We start from the raw sequence: 22,519 nt of genomic DNA on the forward strand, positions 1-22,519 counted from the left end.
GGGCAATTACTTTCACAAGTTCCATGGGAATTTAACTGGAATAAAAAGGAAGAGAGAGATTGAGAAGCTGGGAGATTGAGAATTGTTCAGTTCTGTATAACTAGAAGAATAACATGATTGAACTGTAAATGTAAATCTTTTAATTATCTAATAATAATCGAAACATTTTAATGTGTGAACTTTAAATGAAGCTAAAACATTTATCTCACTGGAAATGATTTATAATTAGTTAATATTAATAAATTATGTAGCATAGTATCACTTCAATTATATAGATACAAATTCAAAGAGTGAATATTTTTCAGCCTTGCTTGCATCATATCACAGTTCTGAGCAGTAGCTGGGACATAAGGCTAAGGCAGAAAAAAATTGCCATAGCTTTTAAAATAGTACTTTCTATTAGTCCTTATCTATTCAACACGTACAGCAAATATGTGCAACCAGAAAACCAAAAACAGACTAAATGAAACTTTTGTTCCATTGGGTGATTTATTTTCAGGGAATTATGGCCAGATGAACAGAGATGTATTATTCAGGATCCTTTGAAAATTTGTGAAAAGAGCTACTTATATAAACTACTTATGTGATGCCATGTCTTACAACAAATCTCTCTGTTTGGGCAAATGGGAAGATTCAGTGATGTACACCCAGGCTATTCTAGGTGTCTCACTGTGCTTCAGGTCTATGAGCAGAGCCTTGGAAGTAAGGATCACTGCCTAATATTCTACATACCCAACTTGGATACTTAGTGGTTGGTATATTAATATGTGGGGGAAAAAAATCTATGGTGGAAGCTGAAAGACCGGGATACTTTGAATTGTCCTGTTGGAGTTCCTGAGTGCTGCCAGGACAGAAAGACCCTTCTTTGTTCTTTTTTCTTTGTTGTTGTTTGTTTGGTTTTTTTTTTGTTGTTCTTTTTTTTTTTAATATAAGATTCAGATCATGTATTATCTTGTGTTCGTTTGTTGCAGACAAGAAAACCAAGCTGATGAACAAGGTTGCAAGTCTGTCATCTGTGGTCTCACTGATTTCTCTACTTCTCTCACTCACAGTATCCCTAAAACCATCCCAGTAAAATGGGGACCTGAAAATGCATGCTGACGACTCTGTCTCACTCACAGATAAGCATCTAGGATAGGACTGAAAATCTGTGATTGAAGCCTTTAGTAAGCTCTTGTTGTTTACCTTTTCCTTTCCTGTCCTCCAAACCAGATGCCTTGATTTGAAGTATTTGTCTCAATTTTCTCTCTATGAAAAATTTATGGAATAAGGACCACTTCCTTTTCAACTGATAACTACTTTTTCCATAGTATTTCTCTACTCCGCGCTGTCTATGCTACTGGTTTTCCCTCTGCACTCTGTAACTGGTGAGTTGTATATCTACACTTTCTTTCTGTACTCACACATTTATACTATTAGAGTCATTTTTATTGTATTTTATAGTATCTCAGCACTCCGGTGGGCCTCTCACTGTGTTTATGTCTATTCAAGCTAGACTTGTCTCTAGCTGTTCTTTCTCTCTGTCTCTGCCTCTTTCTTTCTCAAATCAAAATGAAACATGGAACAGTAAGCAAAGTGTTGGTCCCTGGTCTCCTGTGAGATCAAGTTAACATGCTCCACCTGTTGACTTGTTTGTAAAAGAAATCTTGTGAATATGCACACAGCATGCATAATTTCTGCTCTTTGCTTCTCAGGACATCTCTTTTCTCCTATATAGGAACAACACATTAAAATGGATAAATCATTCATGTCATTTTTAGAAAAGAGAAAAATGAACATGTGAATTGTTTCACTTCTTAAAACACTGAACATAGATTGAAAGGCCACTGTGTTCAGAGAACTGTGACAGAAACTACAAGAGTATAAAAAGATGCAGTACCTTTGTTATGAGGGGTTTAAAGTGGGGTGTGGGGGTTGAGAAACAAAGAAACCTGTAAATGTGAATAGCAATCTATTTGGTTAATACCTACAGGCTATATAAAATTGCTTTTGGACATGTTTCATGATTCCTCATAAAACAAAGACTTAATAAGTTTATTTGGCAGCTGATGGGCAAAGTTTAAAAAAATTCAAATGAGTTTTTTGTTTTCCTTTAAGCAGTTTCTGGCAATGCTTTCCTTTTTATTTTAAGCAGATGAGTTTTTAAAACAATGATTGCATTTAGAATCTTCAAGAAAGCTTGTTAACTGTGAATTTGATGAGCCAAGTCCTGAGATCTGAACTGTGTGCTGGTCTGATACATCTCTGCAGGGTGTTGGAGATCTCATATATCCATGCAGGGGGCACATAGACAGACAGACAAACCCCATAAGGAGCAATATCAGCCTTCTACCATTTAAGTAGCACACCACAGTGGGTATAATGCAGCACCATGATGTCCGGCATGTTTAAGTCGGGGTGTTGCTCCTGTAGACAGCGTGAGCAATGACTTAGATGGAAAAATTATTTGTCAATAGTTTTGATAGTCATCTCATTAAAACTGGGTTTCCTGAGAGAATGGATATATCAGTTCATATTTTTGCTATTCATTTCGTGTTGCTCAGCAGTCTCTGTTTCCTTTGCACTCAGACTCGTTCATCCGGCCACACAGTCTGTCTCCCAAGAGTGCTCTTGATGAGATATTTTTTTCCTTTATCAGGAAATTGATTTTCTTGCATCTCTATCTGAGATTACTGAATCCAATCTTGTCATAGAATGACTCAGTTCTTGGGCACATGTCTAATTTGGGAGTGTGATGGTTGATTTTTTCTGGTCACAGGATCAAAGCTGAATGCAAGCAGGTTGATAACACAAGCAGAGTGGATGCCTTATGGGTCACCTGGTCCTTCTCCCAACAAAGCAACCAGCCATCTCCAGCCATTGCTGTAGAATGTGGGACTGTGGGAATCTCCCTCCCACCCCCCAATTTGTGACAATACTAGTTCTTCTTAAATCTCTTTCAAATCTGAGAAATAAAATTGAAAAGGTTACAAAAAAGAGTTTCTTTGTGTTTTGCTTTTTTTAAAAAAATTTCTACTGAGGTAGAAAAAGGACATCTCTTGTAAATAATAAACACACTGAGTTCTGAGCAGAGGGAGCAATCTGCACCCATAGAGCTTTTCACTCCGTTTCCTTACTTCCATATTTTGACCAAATTTTCTTGTTCTTATTCCCTAACCATCCTGATAGCTCCTTACTAGGCTATCTGCCTTTACAATTGTGCCTTTCTGTGTTTGGGGCTAGATTTGTCTATGTTCCAATTCTTTCCTAGGAGTTGGTTTAATGGCCTAAACTGGGTTAATAACAGTTGGGCTTTTGGGTCCAAGACTAGCACAGCTGGTAGCACTCTCTCTGCTTCTGTAAGAGAATCACCAAGCAGTTTTATTATGTGTTAGGGACTTTGCTGTGATACCTTTGAGAGGAGCAATGTGTATATTTATATTTCACCTTAATGTTTTATTAATGACCAATAGATGTTTAGTCTACAATGACAATAGGGAGTAGGATATCAGCCTGTGTGTCTTGACTAGTTTGCTTAAGCCCTAAACTTCGAACTGGTTAAATGCAACATATGTACACTGTTATTATAAACAATGATAGTCAGAGTGTCCCATTTTCTATAACTTAACTGCCCAGTGTGTTCAATTCATTGGATTTTTCCCTGTGACTATTGAGCTTTTTCTATGTGAAGAAATATATTCAACTAAGTCTTGCATAACATTTATTTTGTCAGCCTAAAAAAGATTTTTTCCTAGTTGCTTGTGGTGTCACTGGTATTTATTCTGCAACGTCAGCAGTGCTTCCGGGCCAAACAGAGAGTAAAGACTGCAGTTGAAATAACTTTCTTTTTTCTTTCTTTTTTGTTCACATTCCAACATTCTTAGGAACAGCCTGAAAAGAAATGTCGGAACTGTGTTCTGAAAGTACTTTTCAGAGCCCTGTACTACTGGAGAAGTTAAGAGCCTTATAGTTCTGAAGGGGGGAAAAAAGACTGTGGGAATTTCCCTCCCACCCCCTAATTTGTGATAATACTAGTTCTTCTTAAATCTCTCTCAAATCCAAGAAATAAAATTGAAAAGGTTACAAAAAGAGTTTCTTTGTGTTTTGCTATTTTTTTTTTTACTTTCTCCTGCAGTAGAAAAAGGACATCTTTTATAAATAATAAAGTGATTCTTACTTGCACACACACATACACACGCACACACACACACACACACACACACAAAGAAAATAAATAAATAAAAATAAACCCAAGGCACTCTTGCCGAAATGCTTCTGGGTCTTTTCCTGCAGGATTCCCCTTGGGTACTTTGCAGAGACCTTCCTTTTCCCTACCTCTAGCTGAAAAGCTGCATATAAGAGGGAATGTGTATATTGCTTACATTTTCTTCCTTTTCTCCTCAGCTACTGCCAACGCTTGACAAAAACAGAGATGAGAAGCAGAGATCTCAATATTTGAGAATGATTATGTCTCTTATTCTCTGCCCAGTGTGGAACAAAATCTGAAACATTTAATGCTCTTGTGTAATATTTTCTTTGTCTCTGTTGCTTCTGAAAGGAATCATTAAGACCCTTTCAGCCTTAGCTTAGCCCTAGGCTGCCAGGAGAGTAGGAGAAGCCAAGAGAAGCTAGAAGAAAGCAGGCTGGAAAGAGGGGCCCTGGCTTTGAAGTCCACTCATTCACTAGCCGGAAGGTCTATATTCCCTGCTGCAGTTCTGTCAGCTGTAAACTGAAGGTAAATAGATGTATTTATTTATCTTGTAGGAAAGGTGGCTCTTTAGAGCTTTTTTATGTTAGTGCATGTTTAAGAGTTTCAAGTGAGCTTGTGTATGAGAATTTTTTTTTAAATTTTATTTTTGGACTGAGAATTAAATCCAAGGCCTCCTATATGTTAGGCAAGCTCTCTACCACTGGGCCACACCTCCAAAGAAATTGTTTTTGAAAATCTTATTTTACCAATGAGCCGTGATTCTATAGTTTCAAGAATGAAAATGTTCTCTTTCCTCTATTCTTTTTTTCCCCTTTCTGAATTGCCACTGAGTTGACAGGAGCAGTTTAGTCCTTTTTAAGGCCCAATTTCCCTACCTGTATAGGGCTAGACTCCTGAAGGAATCGTGGGTAGCTCTTCAGGAGGGTAAGCAAACCTTGTGCAGAGAAATGACCACTGCTGCATGAAGAGGGCCAGTTCCCTTGGCAGAGGTGGAGATCTCTAAAGCAGTGACTTGGGACTTGCATTAAAATCAAGTTCTTAATGCCTGTCAGGGGCCACGCAATTATGAGAAAAGTGCAATGTAAGAATTAAGCACAGAGTTAAAAATACAAATCTAATCAAAATTAAAGTTAAAAATCCATTTGACATATTCTTGGCCCCACAGTCAAAGCCATTTAGTTGGGACCAAACTAAAATGCCAGAAGATCTTATTTCTCCTGAATTTAGCTAAGAGATTTTTCTCAGGCTTTTGGACACCTGTCACAAATCTGTTCCATTTTTAGTACCACCCATGGAAGATTCTCTGATGGAGAAGTAGATGCTTATATGCCTCTGGGACTGGCCTGTTGCCCTTCTACTGGCCCCAGGACCCAGAATTTGGTGGTACTTTCTCTTGGGTAGATCTGTTGAATGTCCCAGATGGCAATATTCTGATTTAATCAAGTGTCAATGCTAATGTGCTAGAGATGGAAGTCATATATCAAGTTTCTAGTTTAATTAAAAATCTGCCTTTCAAATTCAGTCCCTTTCCTGTACCTCTCCCTCTTGTTCCACCTCCCTTGCCTGACTATTTATATGTAGGACAACTTGTAATTCAGTAGTGGTTTAGGCAAGAATGATCTAAGGACGGGTTTTGGACAGAGAAGAGGAGAATGGTGTGTCGCAGCACTTAGACTGACTTCTCTAAGGTCTGGCTGCCTTTAGAAACAGAAGTTGTCATCATATTTCCCCCTTCTAATAGGTTTTTGCTTTATGACATTTTGAAAAATAGATGCAACTTTAGCACACTGAAAATCAAAGTCACCAAAACCTGTGGCTGTGTATGTGACTGATCCTGTCCAGAGAACCAGACAGCATTTATACATTTTCTTATTCATGGAAGATTATGTAGGTGATGCAGAAAATAAAACAAAAGGGAATGTTAACTGAAAAACAATTTATGTGCCTGAACATATTTTATAACCGTGTAAAAGTAAAGAACCAGACAGTGTTTTAACCAGAGGATTCCTTTCAAAAGGTGGAATATAATGTAGTGCTTTATCAAAATATGAGACGTAATCGAAAAATACTTTTTCCTTTAATGGATAAGCAAACTTGCTGTAAATATCCACACAATTGGTCACCAAGAATAATTTAAGACTGTGTTTGAAGAACATTTTCCATATGAATATGCTTTAACACCTGCATCCCTTCAAAGCTCACTGTTCAGTAAGGGGAATTGGGAGGCACGTGGCTGGGTGGGAAAGGATAGAAGCAAATGGAATTCTAAAAATCATCTTTACATTTTTTGTCTGTAAAAAGAAAATAAAATGGCTGCAATTATAACGCAGCCCTACCCTCCTCCCTCCAAATCGTTCTCAAACCCATTTTGAGAATTTCTTTCCACTTTCAAAATGAATCATCAGAGAGGGGGTATGTGGCTTTGTTCAAGGGCACACAGAACTCCTCCCGAGTTCCTGTCACAAGCCAGTGTGGTGAATAGGTCACCAGGAGTGATGTATAGTGGAATGCCAAGTCAGGTCTTTTGAAAAGCAATAAATAACATATTTAAAAATACATGTTTGTGTTGAAATGTTTTGGCCCTAAAGTTACCAGACATTTCAGTTATTTCTCAATTGATGTATAATGCAGACCTCTTATCTACAATTATCTCATGTCCTATTTTGTTTCTTGAACACAATTCCAGAAACACTCTTTAAACCATTGCCATGAGGTGGTGTAGCTCTAATAAATAATTCTCTGACCTTCCTATATAAGTTATTACTTTTCCCTCATCCAGTCTAATCTGTGTGATCCCACTCCTATCCACAAAACATATTCATAAAGGGATTATAAAATTCCATGCTGTTCACATAGAATTGGAAAGTCTTAAAGGAAGCATTCACTTATTCCATGCTTACTGCATGTCAACTTTATTTGAAGTATTGGGCCAGGTGCTGTGGATAGAGCAGCAATCTCTAGGTTCCACTCCATAAGCAACTGCAGTTCCTACTAAAAATTTAAAAAATAAAGTCACACACAAGAACTTATTGTAATCAGTGTTCTAAGGTGATATAAACACTGATAAGATCAAAAATTACTGGGGGTGTTAGCTAAAGCCTCCTTTATGTGGATGGTCAGGGGAATCTCTCCAAGAAAGTGATGTTCAAGGTGGGTACAAGGAGCCAGAGGAGAGGACAAGGGGAAGAAAGTTCCACACAGGGAGGAAGCCAGCATAAAGGAGGTGGGTAAGAGGCTGTGTACCACAAGAACAGAAGGTAAACCATCGGAGGGGCTGGAAACAGGAACAGAAGAGTCCTGAATGAGACTTGAGATGTAAAGAAGGGCTAGGGCTTGCTGGTCCCCACAGCCTGCTGTAAGAATTTCAAATTTTATTTTGGATTTTACAAAGTTTAATATTGTGTAAGTGGAAGTAACATGGTCTGATTTATGCTCTGATGGAATTGCTTTAAAAGTGAACAGTTCATGAGTAAGGCAGTATCAGGAGGGATGGGAATGAGATGATAAGAAGGACCTCCCAGGGAACGGGATCAGCAGCCAGCCAGCATGGGACAGAGCTCACACTGGGAAGAAGCCAGCACTGCCTGCTGTCCTCTTGCTTCCTGGAGCCCTCACGTGTGGTTGTCAGCAACCTACTTGTGACTTTCAAAGCTTAGCTTAATATAGAAAAACTTTTTTTTTTTTTTTTTGGTTTTTGTTTCTTTTCTCACTTGGCATACATACCTTTATTCTAAACATCAATAAAGGCGAAGTTAAAAATACCAAAAGCATTTAGGACAGCTTACAGTGTGAGTCTTCTTGTGGGAAACAACTGTTGGATCTGGACTAAGATGAACAGTGGAGTGAGTTCCCAGTGGTGTGACTGGAGAACTGAATTGTGTCCCCTGGATGAAATGTCCAAACGTGTGAGTCATTGTGTTGCTCTACCCCCATTGTTAAAATGTCCCATTATGTCAGCGGGATACTTGATCAACTCTACAAGCTGGAGGACGGTGTGAGAGTTTGGGCTTACAGTAATGTTTATGCTTCAGGCCCACGTCCCATCTCCCACCACATAGGTTCCCTTAGTTCTTCTTCAGGGACAACCTCTCCTAACCCAGCTCTGTGCCCACCACCTTGCCCCTTACTTTTTGCCAACTGGCAGAGAGAATAATGATGATTATGATGTCAAAAACAACTAGCTCGTATTCAGCATTCTCCACGTTTCAGACGTTGTGCTGCTTTACCTACATTACTTCATTTATACCTTAGCCCTTGCCAAGAGGTATCCTAGGTTATAAATTATTGCTATTTTAACATTAAAGACATCAGCAAGATTGCGACTTGTTCAGAGTCCTGGTGGATGCATGGAAAGGGCAAGGAAGGAAGGAGATCCAGAGAAGATACCGGCATGGGTGCGGATCACCCAAGTGGTGCTGTCAGGGTCGTTGCTTGGTAGGTGGGTTAGTCTAGGCACAGTGACACTTAGCACATAAGTGAATCATTTGGTCCTTATAGACTTAACCAACCAGACACTGTTGCTTTCCAACTAATTATTTCATTTCCCTGTGTAAGTCCACTCAAAATAACCAGTTTGGAACAAAATCCAATCTGCTTGGAATAACTTCTGTTATTTAGGAGCCTCCAGCCTACTTAATAAGCCAAATCTCCCTCACAGCACATAACCTTTGAAGACTGCTTTTAGCCAAATTAAAGCACTAGTGGTTCTCATCCAAATTTTCATTCAGCCTTAATTTTGGATTCCTTTTGGGTATTTACCTTTGGCAGGGAAAGTAAAGCCTATCTGCTTGGCCAATAAATAGCAGTTGTTTCAGTCAGGACTTCAGGAGGGCTTTTAAACAAAAATGAGAAAAAATTCTTTAATTTAGTATATATGGAGCATCTCCAAAATATGGATTGGGAAGGATATAATTAATGAGTCCAACATAAATCAAAATATTTGTATTTTTATTCTTGATGACAAACTACCCTAGATAGAATCTGTTAAATACACTTGAGGACCAATATCCATCAAAAAGCTATTTCTCTTTTAGAAGGGGCTGCTTACTGGAAATCATCTTGCAAAATAATAAGAATCTGTAGATACTTGATGAAGAATTGCATACATGTGGGCACTAAAAAATAGTACAGAGTTCATGTGGAGAATTATTAAGAACATTTCCATTAATTCTCTACTTAAGAAACCCTTAGCAATTTGTCAGAGGAGCCCATCTCCTCAGCTAATGACTGTGGGACATAGACATTCACAGATTAGCACAAGTTTATCCTTGATGTAGCTATTACTTGGGTGTTAGGGGGCCTCAGAAGATTTGGAGATTCTGATTAATCTGAGAAAATTTGGAGAATAATGGGATCATTGGATCACTGGGAGCAGATGCATCCCGCCTAACCATGCCCTCCTGGCTCAGCAGCAGTGCCTGTTTGCTCTTCATGCTGAGGTCTTTCTGCAGCAAGTGAGTCTAATGTCTGCTTTTCCGGCCTTTAGGGCATTTCATTCTTGGATGATTGCTCTTATATTGTTTGTAGTGCCAACTGAACCTGAGCCACTTGAAAAATCATGACAAAGGGAAATGGAGAGTTTTGCCTATTTTGGGTGGGTGTAAAAGAATGAAGTAAGTAAGGTCATAACACTGGGTTCCTGCCATCTGCATGGCACGGTGTTGAGACCTGAGGGAGTTATGGGAGGGAAGGATGGTGACCTGGAGAACAAACAAGAATATAAGGCTGCTGCACTGTGTACAGCTTATCTCCTCCAGCCCTTCTTTTCCTGCATATGCCGTTAGTGCTGCTTTAGTAGAGCAGACAGGACATTTTAGAGGACTTCCTTTGAGGATTCTCTTCTGGTACCTGTAGGTTTCATATTATTAATGTGCAATAGGTGAACATTTGGGAACATGGAAATTGTGGATCCACTTTTCGAGGGTTTCAAGACACATGTTTACTTGCTTTCCCCATGGTTACTCACCAGCATTTCCTTCTGCCACCCATCTGCCTTTTGTGCAGTCCCCAAACACTAGTCTTAGGCCAACACAGATGTTCATGTAACCTGGCCATAAGCTCAGACCATGGTGCTCCATCTCAAATACAGAACTATCTCTGGCTTCAACCATATGCACAAGGTAACTGTATTTTTTTTTTAAGAGAGAGAGAAAGGAGAGAGAGAGAGAGAGAGAGAGAATTTTTTAATATTTATTTTTCAGTTTTCAGTGGACTCAACATCTTTATTTTATTTTTATGTGGTGCTGTGGATCGAACCCAGCGTCCCGCACATGCCAGGCAAGCGCGTTACTGCTTGAGCCACATCCTCAGCCCATGACTGTATTTTTTTGCTTGTAGATTTTTCATCAGCAAGAAAATAATGTTTAATATTAAGCTCTGAAAATAACATAGCTACTCATCTGCTCTATGCAATTAGTATAACTTGAAGTATAATGTTAAGCAACCTAGACTCCAGGTGTTGGCAAAGAAAAGCAAAGCAAATGAGGATCCTAATAAAACAAAGTTCTCATTCTTGCCTTTGGGCATGTCACTTTCTTTCTCTAGGCCTCCATTTACTTATTTCCTAATAATGAATAGTTGTACTCAATGACCTCAAAGGCAAAAATTGAGCACTCAATGATTTCTGCCAGCCAAGGTCAGAGAGAGGTAAACTGATGTAATCAGTGACAGCTAAACCTCACCAACCAAAATGCTATCATGGGTATAGACATGGGTTTAGAGGGAGCAGAGGCTGCTAGGTCATGCCACCCAAACTATTTAAAACGTCCAACATTAGACAGGCTGGATATGTAGTATGGGGCATCAGGGGCTTACCACCAACATCAGAGATGAACGTGAGGTTCTTCAGAAATAACAGTAGAAGCCACAACAGGTAGCTGCTGCTGTTCCCTCAGTCCAGCCCTTCTCTGAAGAGGCAGGTGGCCTTGAAGGTTACCAGGCAGATGGCCAGCTGCCCGGGGAGCAACCTGATCTTGAATGTTGCTGCACACCTGATCTGAGTTCCTTGGCTGCCTTCAGCGGGAGGCAGGAACCCTGGACTTGGGCTGCAATCTTTTTCTGCACATACAGCTGCTGCCGCCACTCTCTGCCAGGTGACTGTCCCTTTCAGCAACAGCTGTGAGAGGGAAGAAAAAAAAGGACAGTGACCACAGGGCAATTCTCTTAAAAATAGCTTCAGGGATTGTGCCATGGCATACTGATTTGGTATTAGGGTGGATCAAATTTGCATAGTGAGTTCAAGGGTCCCCCTATAGAAAAGAAGAGCAGCAATATTGAAGGCTGGTTGATACAGAAAAATATTTTTAAATATAGGTGTTTATGTAGAGACAAGATTAGGGAGAGTGGGAAGCAAGACAAATATGTTGATGATATCATAAGAAGTTACAGTAGCAATAAAGTAATTGCCCAATGTGTTCTCTTTAGTTCTCATAATGACCTGAAAGTTTGCTTTGCTTTAAAGAAACTAAAGTAAGTGAATAATTAATTTTCTCTAATTTACACATTATTAGGATGTAACAAGGAGACTATTGTTGGCTCAACTTCTTTATTCTTTTTGTTTCTTTTATGATTCTGCCATCATAAGTTGCCCTTTTAAGGTGATATTATACTAGAAATTAGTTTTTGTTCCAGTATCGTCCATGTTAAAGGTCTTTTCTGTCTCTTGTTAGTTTTTGAGTGGTTAATACAAACTGTTCTTATAAAATTTTGATCAGTTCCTGAAAAATGAAAAAAAAAAGTGAGTGAAAGAGAGAAAAGCATATTAACTGGGTATGTAGAATGATGACCCCCAACTGTGTCCACATCTTAATCCCTGGTGCCTATAAATATGTTGTCTTCATGGCAAAGGGGACTTTGCACATGTAATTAAATTGGGACTTGGAGGATATCCTGGATTATTGATTGGGCCCAATGTAATCAGAAAGGTCCTGAAAAGTGGGAAAAGGAGACAGAAGAGAGAGTCAAGAGTCAGAGAATATGCGTCTACAGAGAAGCGAGGTCAGGGTGGTAGAGTATTAGAGCGACCCAACTCTTCTTTGCTAGCTCTTGAGATTGAGGGCAAAGGCATTGAAGGAAGGAATGTTTGGCTGGCCTCTAGACCTTTGGAGAAAAGAAAAAGAAAAGGACCCCTCTAGAGCCTGCAGAAAGGAATGCAGCCCTGCTGACAGAGCTGGATTTTATTTAGCCTGGAGAGACTCATGTCAGACCTCTGACCTACAAAACCAAGATACTTTTGTGCTGTTTTAAGCCAGTGAATATTTGGTAATTTATTGTAGTGGTCATAGAAAACTATCACACTAAGAACAGGCAGTGTACACTTACCAGAAGTACTCATGGTGAGGATGCATGGCTCCCCCTCTGGAAACCAAGCTGCTCCTGTGGTCATGCCAGCAGACTGAAGATTCTGGTTTCACTCATCCTACTTTTTCAGATACATGCAAGACATTGCCCTTTCTTGGAGAAAAAGGGACATGTGCAAAAGTGTGGCTGACAAGTTGCTCACAAAGATACATACAGAATAAACATCACCACAGCCTTGCTCTCCAGAAGTCTAAAGCAACTGATCAACTCAGAGTCACTGAAAGCATACTTCTCAGGGACACCCTGATCTGATGCATAGATTGCATTTTCAAGATAGGGGTCCAGTGCCTGCGTGGCACTAATGGTTTCTGCTCTACTCTAGTTCCCCTACACTCTCCAAATTCCTTTGCATTTGTTGCCCCAACATCTAGCTCTTCCTGCCTATTTCCTCATGATTTACTTCTTAAAGTATTTGTCTAAATGTGAGATTCTCAGTGAAACTCTTCCTGAGTAATGTATTTAAAGCCTTCCCTCCACTGTGAGACTCTCTACCTCTTTCTTTCTTGTTTTTTTTTTTTTTATGTTTCTTGATGGCCTTTATTTCTACTGAATCTATCATGTTATTCTTTTGACTTTTTCTCTCCTCCAATTAAAGTATATATGTCATAAGGGCATGATTTTCTTCTGTTTGGTTTACCTACATATTCCCTACTTTGCTTGGTACCTAGTAGATACTCATTTAATAGTTATAGAGTAAATAAAGAATGGTTAGATTTCGAGTGAGTCTTGGTTTAGCGTAAACCTTTCCCTCAGAATGGTGTCATTCAGTATGGAAGTTTTACTTCCAGTATTGTTGATGACACTGTTTCCTCAATCGAATTATGCCTCTTTGAACTGCAGCACTTGAGAGTTCAGATTAGTTTTCGCTACCTCCCCGGATGTCAAAGTAACTTTCCCAGCCACTTGCAGCTGCCCCTCACCCCCACGTCACTCTCTGCCTGGGTAGAACACATGGGTGGCTGCATAGGATGCAAGGTCAATTGAGTGTGGAGACTATTACATTTAAATATACTACTTGAGAGATTCAGATTGTTAGAATGTTTTAGGTCAAGTTTTACACCATTGTATGTAAATCACATTCTTTCTCCAAAAGAGGCTATCATGTTACCTTACTCATAATCCAAGTTTTACCTCTGGGAATTTTGTGTATGAAATTTCTGTCCAAGTCTATAGGGTGGCTTGGTATTTAATCTCATTTTGACTTAACCTAGTATGGAATATCCAGACTGTTCTGCTCAGTGTATAGACATGTGTTTTTCCATGAAAAGGAAATAAAAAATAAATATAGATAACTAAAGAAAAAATAAGTAGTGGTCACTGATATTATGGCAGAAGTACTCTAGGTCTTGTCCTATAAATCACTTTCTCAATATGATGGCCAGTGCTCTGAATTTCACCTTGATTGCCACACAACTTAATATGTCTTATTTAGCCCTTATTCATGGGCTTCAAATTGTTAGGCATTCTCTTGTTCTGAGGATGGATGTGTAATTTTTTTCCCTTGGTTGCATTTGAATTGAACATGTGGACAGGTCTCTTATCTGAATGACTGCCTCACACTCATCACCCTTGAGCAAATTTGCAGAATTTTGTAGTGCCAATGACTAAGGTTGGCCTGATGATGTGAAATAGGAGAGGAAATTTGACTATCTGACCTGCCAAGTTTGCAATCACTCAAATATATTCAACAACCATATTCAGGCTTGCTGAATTATTAATGAAGCAAAGCTAAAAAACTCACCCTGGCCATATCTATTCATACTTAGATGAGAATTTATTAGGACAACAAAAATATGTGCTGTTGTTATAGTAGCACCTGTTTTTCATTTATGTCTACCATAAGGATTAAAAAGAATCATGTAGGTTTCTTATTATAAATGTAAATAAGACCAACTGAAGCAAATACTCTAAAACCGGGGCCTGGGAAAATTTGTACTTTTAAGCAAGTCTTCTCAATTATTATTACATGTTTTAAAATACGGACAACCGGCTTAGAATGTAGTGTGACCATTGTATATAATCACTCACATTGATTGGTAACCAGCAAATAGATGAATTTGTGTAGGATTGCCAAGTAATTGCCATGGATGTGGCCCACAGAACTATCGAAAGATCGCAAGGCCATTAGAAAGATCTGTGGGCAAATGTGGCATTGACCACCCAACTACACCTCCTTGGATTGTTCCAATGCTATCTTATGAAAGAAGCCCTGATACTCTTGCACTGGTCATTATCCCAGAAGTAGCATCATTTGAGAAAAGTGAGAAAGAAAGCATTCTTTCTCTTGATTAACAGAGGAGAGCTGTTTTATATTTGAGAATTCATTGCTGCCTATTTTGTCCAACTTGAGACTTTGCAGTTTTATACTAGTAAATTAAGAAGAATTAGTTTAAGGTAGTTTTTTTAAAAATGAAAAATATATTTATGTCTTCCAATTTTGTTGTCATTTATAAAAATTATCCCTGTGCTTTGAATAAACATATCATTTCCTGACCACATGGCAGCTCCAAATTGTGTACCAGAGGGGCAGGATACCTCTGTGAGGGTTAAGTTGTCACCAAGCAGCCAAGATGAGTTCCTCACCCAGGAAGGGGTCCTTCCTCTACAGACCATAGCTTGCTTCTGTCCAGGTCCTTACACATATGTCAGTGTCCTCTGCATTAGCACCTGCTTTTGACCTTCCTTTTCTCTCTCTCTTCTCTGTGTTATGTTGTATAATAAACTGAACTGTGAATTCTGATGAATAAATGCTTACATACCATTTGCAAACTTTCTGAAAACTCTAAAGTGCTATGCAAATGAAATAGGTAGGTGGAATTTCCAATTAGAGGAGAGTCAAGGTTCAGTGGTAACTCATCTTTGAGCTGGCTCTATTGTTAGGGGGTTCTTCCAGGAATTCTTTTCTTCTTTTCCCCCCTTTTTATTGTTTTAATTATGCAAGTGACACATATTCATTGGGAAAAGAAGTAGAAAATATAGTTAAAAATAACCTATGTATATACAAATAAATGCATGTAGAGATTAATTACAATCCCATGATGTGGAGACAACCCTTAACAGTTTTTTTTTTCTTTTCTAACAACTTATATGCATACCCTTTGCCCTATAACTTATGGACAATATGTGACTCTTCCACTAAATATAGGTGTGTCTTTAATTTCACAAACAGGTTTAATTTTATGAAATAATTTATATATTTACATATTCCACTTTGTTAGAAGCAATATATTGTAGTCCTTAAGACCACAAGCATTAAAACCCAACTGCTTGTGTTTGAATCCTGGTTTAACATAAGGTATTTACCAAAATTCTCTGTGCTTCCATTTTCTTGTTTTTATAATGGGATAATCATAGCAATTTTCATTGGGTCTTTGTGAGAATTGATGAGACAGTAAGTGGATATTAAGCACGAAGAATAATGCCCTACTCACATAGAATAGTGTGTTGGTCACCTTTGCATTGCTGTGACCAAAATACCCTAAAAACAAACAAACAAACAAAATACAACTTTGAGTACTAAAAGTTTATTTTAACTCATGGTTTTAGAGGTTTAGTCCATGGGTTGCCAAGCCCATTGCTCTGAGACCAAGATGAGGCAGAACATCATGGCAGAAGGGCATGATAAAGGAGTGTTTCTCATCTTATGGTGGCCAAGAAGCAGAAAAAGAGATAAGAGAAAGGGTTTCAGGGAAGATGCTCCCTTCCAGGACAGGCTCCCAGTGATCTATCTCTTCTGAGTCCCACCTGCCTACAGTTACCACCAAGGTAGTCCATTCAAACTAGTATGGACTGATTATTTTACAGCTCTCATAATCTAATCATTTCACTCTGAATATTCCTGAATTAACACAAGAGATCTGGGGGTACACTTCATATTCAAACAATAACAAATAGTCAATAAATGTTGTCTGTTTTGGACTGATTCTGTTATTGTACATTTAAGATTAAGGGAAAACATCAACTAAAAATATATGATATCATTTGGGCAAATCAAACACCTTAAAATTAGTCTCTTAGGTAGTTTCTTTTTTCACTAGGAGCTAAAGACCATCAGATAAAAGGGAACATGAAAAAAACCTAAATATGGGATATATACCTGAGAGATGAGTGATGATGAGATTGATAGGAACTCTTTACATTTTTCTTCAGGACTTTTTCTGACTAGTTCCTTTTAATCCCGGACCTAAGGAAAGCTTGACATTTCTCAGATCAATTACTAGAAGATGTTTTCCTAATTTCTGCAGAAACACATAGATGTAGAAATCTAAGGACAGTAACTGGCCAAACTTCAGAGCATAAAGCAGAAAATTTGGTGACTATCATTATGAATGGAGTGTTCATTTAAGACTAGCTATTTCATAATAAGCAAAAGTTTGTAAAGGGGATACAATATACAATAATACACGCTAATGGTTTTGTTGAAATTCTCTCTTCATCTCTCAATTACTTTTTCATTTTCTCCAAGTAAAAATGCAATGACTGTTACTTGCAGATTAACACACATACTAATTATGCTTCACCATTAAAAACCATCTTCTCTAAAATAATGTCAAGAATTACATAAAAAGAGATATGTATATGATAATATACTTGTTTGGTAGTTGTGATAATATACTTGTTTGGTAGTTTTATTTACCAATTTAATCAGGAATCTTATGAGAAGAGAGATATTCTGATGGGTTTTTACATGTTTTTTTTGACTGCAAGAATTATGAGAATTTGATTTCTATGTTTTAAAGATAACTGAGAGGCAATACACTAGGGTATACTTATGAAAAGGTAATAAGCCCAACATTTATATACTGGCCTTATTGTAGTATTTTCTCCTTGCATGTTTTCTACATAGATGAAAAGATTCCATATTCAAATTCCAGCTCTACCATGTGGTCATTGGATAAATTATAGTTCTTCCCAGGCCACAGCTTCCTTATATGTAAAATGATAATATGCCATCTTGCAGTTAAATGAGTATCATGTTTACTGCATCTGGCATTATTTTTGATGTACAATAGGTAATATACAGTGAGACATTGCCCTTTTTCATCTGTTAAATCTTAAATTATTGTCCTTTACCTATAATCTCTAAAATAAATTAAGATTTTACTAACCCCATCATCTTAGGCAAACCATGAAATCTTTACATCCAACCCTGTCATTGGTAGGACAGTTGCATGATCATCTTTTAGAGTAATCTTTGGACAAATGGTTCAGTGCTCTTATGTAACAAGATTGTCAGTAGCTATGGAAGTATTGGTTTGGGCCCTTCATGAATCCCTAAAAAAGACTATAGTGTTCATTGTTTGCCCTTGCCCCCTATCACTGTGGAAAAAGTGTTCATTGGAAAAATTATGAGTGATGACTCTTCTTTCTGAGATGGGACTCTTTTAGATAGAAGCTGAAATCAAACAAGTGAGTTTGCTCAAGTGTTAACTAAAATGTTACAAGTAACATGTTTGAACATTTTCTGCTCTTGTCTATTGTTTATTGGTTTAACATCATATGGAGTGATCAAGGTTCAAACTCACAGCTGCCAAATCCTCCAACATCTTTGAAGCATTACACTCAGTTCGCCCCTCCAGCATCACTGCAGGGTTGACATTTACTTTCATAGATGCACTTATAGAATTGCAAAGTACATAATTCCTGAAGGAATATAGGATGGTTCTTCTCAGAAGGACGCCTAGCTAGCTGTACAAGAAAAGGGAATATGGATCATTTTGATATGAGTTTTCAACTCCCTAAATACAAACTCTCCATTTCTGGCTGGTGTGGTACACATCTTTTCAGGTTGTGGCAAGTGGAAAAGATAGATGAAGTGCATCATTTTCCCCTGGCAAGTATTTACTCTCACCTAGCAAAACCATATACTCAATACTGACTCAGCAATCAAAGGGTTGCAAGCTCAACTTATGTTTAGAGTATACACTGTGTAAAGAAGAGGAACAGTCAATGGAGGTAGAGTGGGGCAGGGGTTGTGAAGCCTGTTGATGGGAGCACATCATATTTCTGGTAGATTGTCATTAAGTCATCAGTCTGTGCTTGGTAGATTATTCATGACTTAGTTTAATATAATCATTACTTATTTGAAAAGGACCAACTGCTCTTTTCACTTTTGTTCCAATGGACTACAAAAATGCTTGGACTACTTTAGAATTTGTAGAGTCCTAAAGAAATTTCCCTGGGGGCAAAATAATGCTCTGAATGCATATAAATGTAGTTCCTCATTTTCACCTTAACATTTGTACCCTATGAATAGCAACATTAATTCTTCTGAATATCTACTAGCCACTAGAAACTTTTGCTTCATTCCTTATAGCAGTCTTTTGAGAGGAAGTAGCATTTTTCAAATATCATTTCTTAGGAAACCCACAGCCTATACACAGCTCTTTCCAAACATCACATTCTAGGAAAGGACTCAGGTCAAAACAGAAGGATTTATCTGAGTATGATCTATAGAAGTTGAAAATAGATATATAACTTCTAATTCCTCCATTGTCCCTTTTCTTAAAAAAAAATGCTATTGCTATAGGTTTATGACTATATGGCCATAGTTGAGCACAGTATTTCTTGCTTGATTATATCACATACTACCTAATTTCTTGACTAAAACTCTGAATAGTTATGGTGTAATGCACATATGGGAGGTAAAATTCCAAACTGGTTTGTGATTTCAACCAGTGCCCAATCAGTAAAGATTGTTGTCCTACTATTTCCTATTCAGGATTGCCTTCCTGTCAGCAGAACATGGGAAGAATTGACTCAAGGAGCTTAACCTTTGTCATAGCTTCTAAATGCTTTTCTTGCTGTGCAATGACTTCATCTGTTGATTTGGGCAGAAGGATGAGTAATGTGCTCTCTTGCATTCAGAGAGTCTGTGTAGGTAAAGTTGGATTATTTGCCTTTGCACTCAATCTGACGCCTTTTATGAGATCTCATTTTTTAAGGATTCAGGAGAAGTTACTAATGTAATTGCTATCTCAGACACAGCATTCATTTTAATACCTTTATTCATCTAGTGTTTTCACCTCTTGATTCTTGAATATAATCTGCTTTGGAGCCAACAGGGGATCATGGGAGGACATTGAATGTAAAACTGGCAGGAGGGGGTGGGTGGATTTTTTTTGCATATATTTTGAAGTATTCAAAAGCAGAACCAGGTCATTTTGCAGATCAGCCGAGTGATATTTACCCTGAAGTAAAAGATGTATTTCCACTTCTCTTACAAATTAAAAGTTATTTTGTGGATTTGAAAATTTGAATCTTTTTATTTTGACTTTGGGTCTCATTTAAATTACAGAAACAGGAATGAAAAAATCTATATATAGCTTTTTCTTTTACAGAGCAGTTAATAATAAAAGTTAAGAAGTACCCTAGGCTGTTCACATTTTTTTTCCTTGCCTATGGGGAATCTCTTGGTGGGTTTTATCCTATGTGCACATGAAACAAATCAAATGTCTGTGGCAGCTAAAAGCCATGGAAGATAGTTTCTATCAATGAGTCTTAATGATGGAGCTTATCTTCAGTGATTTTAACCATTTCCTAGAACTTTCTATGTGGAGACATTCTACCTTTAGCAGTTTTTATCCAATGAAGTACTTTACTTTTGTTTGTTAAAACAGAAGACCAGGGATAGCCTCTCTGATGTCTCAGCTCTGCATATGATGTCAGTCTGACCATCCCAATGATGGGCTAAGGTTTAAATTGCAATTTCAGTTGACAGCATTCATTTTTACTTAGGCATTTTCCTTTGGTTTTCTTTTTCCTCTTGGCCATACCATCGCCCTCATCTAAAAACACACCATTTCACTGTAAGATGATGCCATTGTTCCCTGTGTCTTCTAGTCTTCATTTTCTCCTTTTCGCTTCTTCTTCTATGAAATAGTAACTTGAGAATCTTCCTAAACAATGTTCTCACTTGGACAATCCTTGAGACCTTCCAGTTGGTCTCAATTTCCTCTGCATATGTAATTGCACATAATCATTCATAATTCTCCATAATAGAATTCCCTTCTTTTCACAGTTGTATTTTTATGCATGCCCTCTCTGGTCAGGCTGTTTCTCTTTACCCCAAAACATGTGCCTGGACTGTTGATTCTTCCCCTTTACATCCTTAAACCCTAACATAATGTTATAGGTAGAGTACTTACACCAGCACTGACCGGCAGAAATATGAGGCAAGCTAGGTGTGGAATTACCTATGTAATTTTAACATTTCTTTTTTTTTTTTTAATTGGTTGTTCAAAACATTATAAAGCTCTTGACATTTCTAATAACAATTTAAAACAAGAGAACATAATAAATTTGTAACCCAGTATATTTAAATTTGAGTATTTCAGCATAAAAATATGAATGATATATTTTACTTTTGTTTTTTACTGAAGTCTTTGGAATCAGGTGTGTTATTATACTAACAGCACATCTCAATTTAGATTAGTCACATTTCAGATTTCAACTGCTACATGGGATTCGTGTCTACAGCTTTGGACAGCATTGCTTTAGACCATTTTAGTCCATACTGCTTTTCTGCTTTTTGAAAGACATTTCTTAGAACAGTTATAGTTTTAAACAATATGAGGAAGGTGCAGAGATTTCCTATAACCTCCCTACCATCACATATGCATAACCTTCTCCATTATCAATATCCTCACAAGAATGGTACGTTATTAACATTGATGAACCTCACTGACACAACATAATCACCCAAAGTTTAGAGTTTACATTAGAGTTCACTATTGGTGTTAAATATTCAGTAGGTTTGCGGTGAATGTTTAAAGACATGCACCCATCCTTATGGTATAATAGAGAGTGTGTTCATTGAGCTAAAATATTCTGTGTTCCATGTATTTATCCTTCCCTTCACCCATAGTGCCTGGCAACCGCTGATCTTTGTACTGTTTCTACAATTTTGCCTTGTCCAGAATAAAATATAGTTGGAATTATACAATGTGTAGTCTTTTGATTATCTATTTTCATGTGGTAATATGCACTTAATTTTCCTCTATGTGTTTTCATGGCTGGAAACATTTCTTTTTAGCACTAAATAATATTCCATTGTTTGGATTATCACAGTTTATTTTTTCATTTCACCTACTGAAGGATATCTTGATTGCTTACAATTTGGGTAATCAGGAATAAAGATGCTATAAACATCCATGTTCAAGTTTTTGTGTGGAAGGTAAATCTTCCATCCCTTTGGGCAATTATCAAGCAGCAGTGAATCTTATTATGGAGCTTATCTCCCATGATTTTGTCATTTCATATGGGTGAATATCATGGATTGTATGATGTGTTTAGTTTTGTAAGAAACTGTCAAGCTGTCTTAAGTTTGCATTCCCACCAGCGATGAATGACAGCTCCTATTGTTCCACATCTTTGCCAGCATTTGGTTTGTCAGTGTTCCAGATTTTGGTTACTCAAATAGGTGTGAACTGGTTTTCATTGTTTTAACTTCCATCTCCCTAATAATAAATGATGTAAAATATCTTTAATATGCTTATTTCCCATCTATATAAATTCTTTGGTGAGATGTTTGTTCAGATCACCAGGCTGTTCTTCTCAGAGACCATTGGGTTGTTTGTTTTCATACTGAGATTCAAGACTTCTTTGTATATTTTTTGTAAGGGTCCTTTATCAGACACATATTTTCAGATATTTCCTCCATTCGATGACTTGTCTTTTCAATGGGTTGGCATAGTTATTTTCAGAATGTAAGTTTGTAATTTTAATGAAGCCCAGATTATCAATGGTTTCTTTCATGAATCACACCTTTGGTGATGTGTTTAAAAAGTCATCACCATACTTAATGTCATCCAAGTTTTTTCTTATACTGTATTCTAGGATTTTAATAGTTTTGCCTGTTACATTTAGTTTTATGACCCATTTGAGTTCATTCTTGTGAAAGCTGTGTGGTCTGTGTCTAAATTTATTGTGCCTGCGGACATCCAGTTGTTCCAGCACCTTTGTTGTAAAGGC

The 22,519-nt window shown here is 37.7% G+C and overlaps 1 protein-coding gene across 5 annotated transcripts in view; it reads left to right on the plus strand.

Moving 5' to 3' along the window:
- Sema6d (semaphorin 6D) overlaps positions 1–22,519 on the plus strand; it is a 595,175-nt gene that overhangs the window by 108,250 nt on the left and 464,406 nt on the right. The window contains exon 1 of one of the 5 annotated variants that reach the window (XM_058584777.1): positions 4,505–4,714. The exons of the other annotated variants lie outside the window; for them this stretch is intronic. The gene's annotated coding sequence lies outside the window, so the exon portion shown is untranslated. Of the gene's footprint in view, positions 1–4,504; positions 4,715–22,519 lie in introns of those variants that run through there. 5 annotated transcript variants of the gene reach the window in all.

The sequence above is a fragment of the Marmota monax genome, unplaced genomic scaffold (assembly GCF_021218885.2).
Source record: "Marmota monax isolate L192 unplaced genomic scaffold, Marmota_monax_Labrador192_F-V1.1 WCK01_AAM20220418_F8-fsc00001, whole genome shotgun sequence".
NCBI classification, from domain to species: Eukaryota; Metazoa; Chordata; class Mammalia; order Rodentia; family Sciuridae; genus Marmota; species Marmota monax.